Genomic DNA, 10,589 nt, shown 5'->3' with positions numbered 1-10,589 from the left:
TATACACCACAACAAAATGGTGTTGTAGAACGAAGGAATCGCTCATTATGCGAAGCAGCAAGAACCATGTTGGCATATGCGAATTTACCTCAATATCTATGGGCTGAAGCTGTTTCAACTGCATGTTTTACTCAAAACAGATCGTTCATTCATCGTCGATTTAATATTACACCATAAGAAATTCTGACTAATCGTAAACTTAATGTGAAGTTTTTTCATGTTTTCGGATGTAGGTGTTTTATTATGAATCTCAAGGATCATCTTTTGAAGTTTCAAGCAAAAGCTGATGAAGGAATTTTTCTTGGATATTCGCACAATTCAGTGGCATATCGAGTGTTAAATAAGCGAACACGAAAAGTGGAAGAAACGTTCAATCTCACATTCGATGATTATTATGTTAAATCAAATGAGCATAGATTTACGAATCATCCAATTTTACAAGAAACACAAGTTGAAACTGAATCTATACAAATGGATGATACTGATTATGATTTGATTTTTGGAATTTCAGATCATGCAGTTGATGCTGAAGTTCATGCTCCTGATAATCACATACCAGAATTTTCAAAACTTACTGATGATTCACCATCGACTCCTCAAGAAGGCGAAACTATGAGTGATAGTCCACTGGAGGGGGAGCAATTGGATTTGAATACTTTAGATGATGAAGAGCATTCTTTCGAGGGGGAGAAAGAACAATTGAATGCTGAAATTGAGGGGGAGCATGTTGTTGAGGGGGAGCATAATGTTGATGATGCTTGTTCGAATGCAGGCTCAGAAAATGATGAAATATACAAAGATGCCCCTTTGGAATTTGATCCAGCATATCCACCCATGGAAAAATGGACAAGAGACCATCCGAAGGATCAAGTTATTGGGAATCCACAAGAGGGAGTTCTGACAAGAGCTCAAATTCGTGCAAAGAATGAGGTATTGAATACTCATCAAGAATTTTGCATGTTTAATGTTTTCATCTCTAAAATTGAACCAAAAACAATTAAGAATGCAATGGAACACTCAGATTGGGTTGTTGCAATGCAATCGGAGTTGTCTGAATTCGAACGAAACAAGGTTTGGAGATTAATTCCTAAACCTGAAAATGTTTCGATTGTCGGGTTAAAATGGATTTTTAAAAATAAAACCGACAAAGATGGAAATATTATTCGAAATAAAGCCAGACTTGTTGTAAAAGGATATTCACAACAAGAAGGAATCGACTATGAAGAAACTTTTGCCCCTGTCGCAAGACTCGAGGCGGTTCGAATATTTTTGGCTTATGCAGCTCACAAAGATTTTGATGTTTATCAAATGGACGTGAAATGTGCATTTCTCAATGGAGAGCTTGAAGAAACAGTTTATGTGGAACAACCCCCAGGTTTTATTAACGAAGAATATCCTAATCATGTTTATATTTTAGATAAGGCAGTTTATGGTCTGAAACAAGCACCAAGAGCATGGTATGCAACACTTACATCATTTTTGAAACAATCTAAATTTGAACAATGATCAGTTGATCCCACATTATTTCGAAAGAAAGTGGGGAATCATCTAATGCTTGTTCAAATTTATGTTGATGATATTATTTTTGGCTCGACTGACCCTGCTTTGTCTAGAGAATTCGAAGAATTGATGAAAAGCAAATTTGAAATGAGCATGATGGGAAAAATCAATAATTTCCTTGGATTGAATATTCGTCAAAACAGAGAAGGGATTTTCATTAATCAGGAAAAATATACGAAAAATCTGTTAGAAAAGTTTAGATTGACGAATAGCACAAAGCTTCGTGTACCAATGGCAACATGCATAAAGCTAACACCATCGTTGGACAAACCTGCTGTTGATATAACGTTGTATAGGAGCATGATTGGTTCATTACTTTATCTAACAGCAAGTAGACCTGATATCATGTTTTCTGTGTGTAATTGTGCTAGGTATCAGATTAATCCACGCGAACCACATCTTACTGCAGTGAAGAATATTTTTCGTTACCTTAAAGGCACAATTTCGTTAGGATTGTGGTATCCTTCGAAAACTGGATTCTTCGTTCAAGCATACTCAGATGCAGACTTGGGTGGTTATAATCTCGATCGAAAAAGCACAAGTGGAGGATGTCAATTTCTTGATGGCAAATTAGTCAGCTGGCAGTCGAAAAAGCAAACGTGTGTGTCAATTTCCACAGCTAAAGCAGAATATGTGGCTGCTGCTGCTTGCACTTCGCAAATAATATGGATCCAAAGTCAATTGCGTGATTATGCAATTAATATGAAAAAGATTCCATTATATTGTGATTCTCAAAGTGCAATAAGAATTTGTCATAATCCTGTGCAGCATTCGAAGACTAAACACATAGCTCTTCGTTATCATTTCATTAAAGATCACGAGGAGGATGGAAACATTGAAGTGCATTTCGTGAAAACAACTGATCAGTTAGCTGATATATTCACGAAAGCTTTGGATGAAAAATCTCTAATGCGAATAATAGAAGGTCTTGGAATGATCGATGACAATTCTGTTCCATGCGAAAAAGAAGAATGATAGGCGAAAAAGAATGAATCAGAGGCGCTGAATAAAAGATAACACAAAGTCATTCAGCATTCAGAGGTTACTGTTCATGGTCAACGCTTCGACCGCTTCGAATTCGCATGATTGTCACTTATTTTCAGCGTTGAGTTAATGGTTAATGTTCATAGTCAACGCTTCGAACGCTTCGAATTCGTACATTTGTCACTCTTCAAGGAATGCCAAATATTCATCTGTTTGCAACAAATTCAAAAAGATTTTCTTTTGTTTTGTCTTTAAATTTTCGAAAAATCAAAAATTCAAAAAGATTTTCTTTTGTTTTGTCCTTAAATTTTCGAAAAATCAAAAATCCAAAAAGATTTTCGTTTGTTCGGTCTTTATTTTAGAAAAAAAAATTCAAAACAACAAAAATATTTTTATTTTTAGACTTTTGTTGCAGATTATGATGATGATTCAGAGGGGATAATACAGGCAGTTTTAGGGTCAGGTAAAATTTTTCGTATGAATTGATATGTTTCTCATTATTCGAATTAGTTAGGTTGTCCCTAGAAGCATGCTGCTGCATGTCGTCCAAAGCCTCCATGACTCAATGTGTGTGTACGAAAGCCTTAATGAAATGTTTCGTACGAAAATTTCTTCCCAATCAGGCTTATATTCACATTAGTCTCTGAGCTACCTTACTCTTCTCACAATGAGTTAAGAGTTTCCTGTTTGGTCCAAAACATAACAGAGGTACTTTTCGTGTCTTACACCAATCTTTTTCATCCAAAACATTCTTACACGATCACACACAAAGACGTATATCCGAGAGGTCTCTGATCAAACCCATCGAGACTTAGATATATAAAAACTCTGTGTTTATGATCTGACATCATGAGTCCGTGATGGAAGTGAAACCCAAAAATCTTACAAATTAAGGAATTGACGGGGAACATTGTTCCAGATATATACGAAACTTTTGTTTCTGTACCAATGTTCGAAACTCCAAATCATATTCATTTCGAATGAGTGGTCTTGATCAAGCATTCGAAACCCACGATGTTTGTTACCCAACAAGATCCAGTATACAATTTTTTTATGAATATGATTTCCGTGTGAGTTTCATTCGAATGTCCTAGTCATGTTAAAATTTTTCAAAGCCGACTTGTCACTGACTACACTGGTCATACAAGTAATTTCTGTTACACTTTATCACCTTATGTTTAGGTTGACATGTAACGAAATTTTGAACCTACCCACGAAGCATTCTTAAAAGAAGCCCTTTGATACTTATCAAAAAGTATTCGATTGTAATTCACGGGAACATACATAAGCTGTTGATCATCTCTCTTGATGATTAACGAAGCAACCTTTGCCCGGGGTTTAACTGCCTTCGTGTCAAATTAAATTTTTGACATCACAAAATTCAAAAAAAAAAAAAAAAAAATTTTGTTGTTTCTTGTCTAAACTTTCTTTGGCACACTACACACACGAAATCCTTGAGGTTCTGAGTAATACCAACTCAGGCTGATGATTTCGAACATCTGGCAAATGACTTCGCTTTTTATCCCAAAAGTGAAAGAGCCTTGCCTCCATTCGAAGGGTTCTAACGGTTACAATTCTATTAAGGGGATAATGACAGGCTATGTATACGTGACGTATGGTATTCTGCCCGGTTTTCTAGGTGATGTGACAGACACTTTTTGACGCATGGCTACCTTTCCACTGTACAGGTCCGATTTTCAAGGTGCCACGTCGGATCTCATTAAATGCATCCCGCTTCAAATTCAAATCATTTAGGGTTACATATAAAAGGGGGTTTAAGAGTACTTTATACGTTTACGCGATCAAAACTCAAAACTTCCCAAATTCTCTGTTCTTCATCTTTTTCAAACCCTAACAATGGCGACTACTGCTCATGTCGATCCTTCTACTGAAGATACTTCTTCTGCACCAGTTATGAAGATTCAATCTACCAATTATTATGTGGATGGTGAACTTTCTCAATGTCCAGAAGAATTCAAGATGCTTATTGTTTCTTTAAAACACTCTGTTTTATCCAAAGCAATGTTTAATTCCTTTTCTGTTCCGGTATCCTGGCTTTCTCAAGCAGGATCTACTGCTACATACAACAAAGCCTCTGATTCGATTACTTTTCACCTAATCAATGACAAAAAGGTTAGGCTTTCCAAGAAACTGTTTTGTCAGATTCTTGACATTCCAAATACACCTCCTTTTGTTGAATTTCAATTCTCCCAAATAATTCATATGTTTAATGAAATGGGATATCAGCCCTCATTGTCAAAGATAAGTGACTTTAAGAAGTCTGGTCTTCCAAAAGTATGGAATTTTTTGTTTGGGATATTTTTGCGTTGTTTAACCGGAAGAACAGTTGGATTAGATAAAGGAAGGATGGAGGTTTATGCCATGGTGGCTGGTTTATACTATGATCTTCCAGCAGACTACTCTACACAGCTATGGAAGGAATTCCAAAAAGGAGTAGAACATACGAATGTTGTTCATGGCATTTCGTGTGCTAGGTACTAGAGTCTAATTCTGCAACATTTTTACAACAAGGAAGGCATCTTGGTTTCAAATGAAGAAGAGAAGGTTACTTTTCAATCTTATCACTTTCCGAAGGAAGTTGTTGACAATGCTGATGAATTTCCAAACGTTGCTCGGATTCCAGACGCGATGCTTAAAAGGGTGGATCCTACGAATCCTGTTTTGATTGCATATCTGAAAACATTCGATTCTTCTATTCCTACGGGAATTTTGTTGCCACGCGACGAAAAGAAGACCAAAAAGTCGAAGAAAGCTGATCCTGCTTCACCTGAAAAGAAAACGAAGGGTTCAACATCCTCTAAATCTCCAAAGAAGAAGACAGAAAATGTTGTAGTGACAGTTGAAGCAACACAAGTGATTGAGCCAATAGTGGAAGAGACTCAAGAGAACGTGATTATTCCTTCGAAAACAGGGATGTTTCGAAGAATCAAGATGAAATCCACTTACAAACGAAAGTCACCATCACAGAAGTTGATTCGCAAGCCTCAAATTACTCACCAAGGAGTTTTAATTCGTGAGGTACCTGTTCCTGTTTCTCCCGGATCCAAGAAAAGAGCAGCAGAAGATATGGCAAAACACTTGTCACAACCGAAAAAGAAGAAGACGAAGAAGACTCGAAAGATTGTTTTATCTACTGAGTCTACAGAAGAGGATGAACGAATACCAGAAACTCCAGAGTTCACTTCTATCATTACAAGTTCCATTCCTGAGAAGACTGTTATCATACCACCCGAAGTTTCGATTGCCAAGTCAATTTTTGAGGAGGTTCGAGCTTCAGGCATCCCTGCACACGTATCTGATACGGATGCAAATGTCAACATGGGTGAAGGTGGTTCGAAAGATGCAGATCAAGGTCCAATTATCTCTACTCCTTTCGAATCATTGGTTTCTGTTACACCAACATCTACTATTCCTCTCACATCAACCACTATTTCACCAACCTTTGAACATATCATCAATCAACCAATTACTTCCATTTTTTCCTCTCAATCCACTGATACACCCAAACCATCTTCACCCACTGAAACTGATAATGAAGGGTTTGGTGGAACATTCGAAGACCTAGAGTTTCATGATGAAGAAGAAGAATTTCCTGATCATATGTTAATGACAATGAAGCAATACAAAATTCTTAATCAAAAGTTGAACTCCATCATTCAATCCCAAGCTGATCTTGGCGGAGGTTCATCTATTTCAAGTTTGGAAGTTGATTCTATGCTCAAGATGTTTCAATCAAGAGTAATCAACAAAGTTTCTGGAATGATGAAAGCCTCAGAGTCTGTTATTTTAGAAAAGGTTGATTACACAGATCAGAATTCTGAGCTTCGTGTTAAAACTCTCAGATCTGATTTTATGGGAGAAGTTAAGGATCTGCGAAGCATAACAAAAGAACGACATGTTCTTTTTGTTCAGGAAGTCAAGAAAGTGAGGGAGGATGTTAACTCCCAAATTCACGAACTTCGTGAAGACATGAAAAAGGAAATTCTATCTGTTCAACATGATTATGCGTCCTTGAATCAGAAGGTCGATATCATTTGTGATGCTGTCACTCGATTTGTCAAGCTATACGAAGGTTTGAGTCCTCAAATAACTCAAATCTCCAAGTCTGAAAGTGAAAATTTTGAAGGTGTGATCAAGTTGTTAAAGGAGTTGAAGGAGATCTCAACGAAACCGGTTTCGTCACCGTTGATTACTCCAGAATTTTTATCCCAGAAGTTTGTGCAGTTCGAAGCCATACTTAACAAGCAACTTGCTCCACTATTTTGCATATCTAGTCTTCTTCCCACAACTACTGACCCTCCTGTTTTTACAGGGGTGCAAGGGGGAGAAAGGAAGTCAACAGAAGAAGAAGCGAAAGTGGTGGGCAAGGTATTTCCATCTAGCATCCCTTCAACAAAACCAGTAATTGTGTCTGCTCAACCAGTGACCTCAACAATCGTAACAACATTACCAATTACAAGAACAATTTCGAAAGGAATTGTAATTGGTAAACCTTTGGAATCTGGTGGAAGTGGTTCGAAGCTAAAAGACGTAACTGAAAAATCTGCTTCGAAAGACAAAGGAAAATCAATTCTGGTTGAAAAATCTAAAGAAGAAAAGAAGGTTGAAGCTGAAGCTGAACTCGAGAAAATGAGGCTTATTCAAAGCATCATGACTCAGAGGGCTGGTGATCCGAAGGGCATGAATAAAGGTGATCCAGCAAAACATTACAACTATGAAACAATCGAAGCCTTGGTTGCCTTTAATCACATGTACTCATTTGATAAGAAGCCAAAACAGAGTTATGTGGTTACAAACACTGATGCATGCCAGTTGGATTTCCCTATAAATGAGATGATGTTCATCATGCCTCAGTTCAAAGCTGAAGGGAATTTCAAAGAAAAAGATGAAGGGACTCATATGAAAATTCGTTTTCATACAGTACTTGGCAAATCCCCTGAGGATGTTTGGTCACTGATCAAGATCAAGAAGGTGATAAGCATGAAAAAGGATGTGGTCTTTGAAAACATTGTTCAAAATGTTAAATATGTTGTGGCCAGGGCAAATGGAAAAACATGCGAATTCACTATTGCAGATTTTCCTCTGATGAACTTGTATGACCTTATACAAGTGGCATTGCTTCTGAAAGACAAATCCTTTTCTTTTCTGCAAAACACAGATCCAGAGGAATTCAAACTTGGAGTTGCTCACATCAAAATCTTCATTGAGAATTATTATGAGTGCCTAGCACTGACTGATGTGGAGTTGGCTACTGCAAAGGGAATGGAAGTAAAAGTTCCAATGGCTCCTTCGTTGACTCAGACTGAGTTAAAGAAATATGTTGATGGAGAAATATGTTTAAAGCCATTTGGAATAGTTTTTGCTGGAAAGGATAAAGCTGGAAAAGCGAAGAGGTTTTTGTTCCAAGCTAGCGAAGTGGAGAGATATTCTACATCTCAATATACGAACTTGATTGTTCGTATGAACCACTGCAAAAAGAACAATGAAGGAGACAAGAAGGAATTGAAGAAAAATATTTCTTGGTATACTGAGGTTCGAAGAGTTTTGCTGTACTCCATTACTCTACTTACAAACTGAAGACTTCGACTTTGATTACAAAGGGGGAGATTGTTAGGGTCGAAATGTTGTAATAGTCGAAGTTTGTATTTAGGGTCTTCGAACATTTTTGTAATGTATTTTACTAGGGCATAATATTCGAAGCTTCATGTTTAGTCCTTAGTATATTTTTTGTATGCTTTTCTCTTCTATAAATAGGAGTGGTTACTAGTGTCTTAGTAACGAAGTCTTTACAGAATATTCATTGTACTCTGTAAAATTTGCAAAAGCGTAATAGAGCCAAACAGATCATATTTACATCGGTGTTCAAATCTTTCAATTCTACTTTGAATTTACACTCTAATTCGTTCAATACTCGATTCATTGTCTCATCAAATACAAAACCTAACAAACTAGACAAAACATTTTTTTAAGTATACCAAAACCTGTGAACTCACCAAAATTATGTTGACCTTTCAAAACGCATGTATTCTTAGGGAATATATGGAAACAAGAGATCTTACAACACTGGCTAAAGAGGTGACTAGCAGTCAACCGAGAAGAAATATTATCAATATAAACTACTATGTATTAAATTCAGATCCTTATTTAAAAGAGCTGATAAATGGAAGTGATATTTATATTATAAAGGTATGTGTTAATCTAACTATATTCTTTAATTGTAAGTCAACATTCTAACGTCGCTCCACCTGACATTTCCGCCGCTCGGCCAAAGGTGTGACAAAAACTTACTCATATTTAATTAATTTTTATTTAAAGATTTTATAAGAAAGCTTACTTGTTTTAATAATGATGAACTGAGGGGAATCGTCTCGACAATGATTGTGGTCCGACATTGCGACTTACATCCTTATTTGCGCGTTTTATGCGAATCCAACCAATCACTAGGCTTGACTATGAATTATACTTATTAAAACTCATAATTTTATTAGAAAACATTAAACCAAAATTAATCAAATTTGAAATAAATCCATCACACATATCCATCCAGAAAATCTTGCTTGGCTCTGATACCATAGTGCAGAATGAGGTTATCATAATAAGTATATCATTTTAATATAACAATAAGTTTGCTATAAAATTTTTAAAATAATATTTGAAGGAGAAAATAATTACATAACAAAAATTGAACAAAGTACTTTAAGTAGTATATTTTTTGATTAAACTCGGAGTACAATCAGTACATACATTTGGAGATATGATGATATGAAAATCTAGATAATACGAATATCGTAAAGTAAATAGAGAAACTCTAGGGTATTTTTTAGACATAAACTAAACATTTGAGAGACTGAAAATTTGTGAATGCTTGTAACTGTGAACATGACTCGGGGTGAAGCCAGATTGAAGAAGGAGCCAACGGTGAAGACTTATTAGACTTTTAGAAAAAAAGCACGTGTCATGCTAAAACACATAGTCAAGACACATGGCCATGCTAAAATTACATGGGCAAAAGGCAGGGCCCTACAAAAAACACATGACCTTGAGTTAGGCACGTGAGTAGTTTACTAAAAGAGAGGAAGTCACCATTTTTCACATCAGACAGTTTCTGGAGCAAGTTTTGGCGATCTTGGGCGATTTTGGGGATTTCTTGGAGCTTTTAAGAAGAGCAAATCATTGCAAACATTTTTAATTTCCATTAGTAAGAATTAAATACTTCTATTTTTATTTTTTGTTGGTTAATTCGTTCTTAGCCATGTGTGGCTAAGAAACCCTAATTTCTAGTTCTTGTTCAAAACATGTTGATTGCTTGACTTGAAGCATATGATTTGATGTTTGATTTGTGATTCTATTCTAGTGATTATGTTTTTGTTTAAACTAGAACCATTGAATTTGATTTGCGTTTGATTGACCACTTTCATGAATTGAATTTTTGTGTAGTTAATTAACTTTTAGGGCACCTAATCGTTCTATTAAGTTAATAATTGGTAACAAACAATAAGTTTTCTTATTGTAAAGCATATATCACGTGTATTCACACTTCCGAGTGTATGAGAAAAAATAAACATTGTTGGGAAGCTTGTACAAAACATAATGCGGTTTTCCAATACAATCTAAGAGCGTGTTTAGGTTAAATTAGCAAAACTAGGTCTAGTCAAAGAGCGTGTTTTGGTTAGATAATTTCGCAAGCGAGAGGTATTAAAGCATGCTAATATCTTTCAGTACCAACATAGAATAGCAATCACAAATTATATCAAGTCATAATCAAATTAAATGTCAACCTTGAGAACTGGAACTGGAACCATTTCAATAACTTGTTTTCAAATTTATTTCATTTTCTGCATGTTTTCAAAATAGATTGTTATTTTTTTTATTTAACTTTTGCAAACAAAACCCCCTTGTAACCAAAGTACCTTGCACAAAGAGGTATAAACTTTTATCAGTTTTCTCTGTGGTTCGACCCTGCTTGCCTTGTACTACCTTTTAATTTATTAAAACAGTGTATTTGAAATGTATTGTACCCAAGG

This window comes from Lactuca virosa, chromosome 4 (genome assembly GCF_052849685.1).
Source record: "Lactuca virosa cultivar CGN04683 chromosome 4, Lactuca_virosa_CGN04683_v6, whole genome shotgun sequence".
NCBI classification, from domain to species: domain Eukaryota; kingdom Viridiplantae; phylum Streptophyta; class Magnoliopsida; order Asterales; family Asteraceae; genus Lactuca; species Lactuca virosa.
This window is presented reverse-complemented; position numbering follows the sequence as displayed.